Raw genomic sequence first — 834 nt, 5'->3', positions numbered from 1 at the left:
TAGACTCTATAGTTGGTGGAAGGTTATAGAGAGGATTTCAAGCAGTACTTTCCTTACATCCCAATTTGGTTTTGCCTCACCAGCTGCTGTTTTAAACAATGTTCAAGTACATCTAACACCATACACAGGCCTATAGAAATGTGAGCACTTAGAGTTCTAATGACAGATACTTGCTTTCTTTCATGTCTCTGTTTGTACCTGATCTGCCTGCTGCTGCCGTTTCACCAAGTGGTGCATCGTTTGGAGCTTTGGAAAACACTTCATGTAGAATTTCATCTCAAGGGAAGCAAACAAAGGCGTGTTAGTATCAGCAATGCAGGACTGACATCTTTTGTGCTGTGAGCACCTTAAGTGGTCCATGAACACAGTGAATGAATGATACAAACTCAATGGATATGGGACATTGTGCTCTAAAATGCCTTGTCTCGGGGAGGGAAACTCCAACTACTAAATCATTTCTAGAAAACTGATTATTCAAGATATCCTGGGCAGTAAACATTGCCCATTACAGAGAGATGGCTACAAACTTTGCCCCAGATCCCGTGATATTTAGTTCATAATTTTCCTTTTTGCTCCTGTTATCATTCTGACCCAACTATAGGACTTTCCCTGAGATGACCCATAAAAATGGAGGGAAGACGGTGGGGGTAGAAATAAAGCACAACAGACTTTATAAGGTCAGAAAGCTCTTGGTTTATAAAACTGTTGCTAATATTTCAGCATTCCATTTTTTTGAAACAGACTAAGTTCTCCTTCCCTTTTAAAGCTTTCAGGTTTCTACCTGGGAAGCAGTACGTTTACTCCCCTTCCAGGTTTTCTTTGCTAACCCACAGA

Source organism: Galeopterus variegatus, unplaced genomic scaffold (genome assembly GCF_000696425.1).
Source record: "Galeopterus variegatus unplaced genomic scaffold, G_variegatus-3.0.2 Scaffold8896, whole genome shotgun sequence".
Lineage (NCBI taxonomy): Eukaryota > Metazoa > Chordata > Mammalia > Dermoptera > Cynocephalidae > Galeopterus > Galeopterus variegatus.
The sequence above is the reverse complement of the archived record's forward strand: the minus strand, read 5'-3'. Positions refer to the sequence as shown.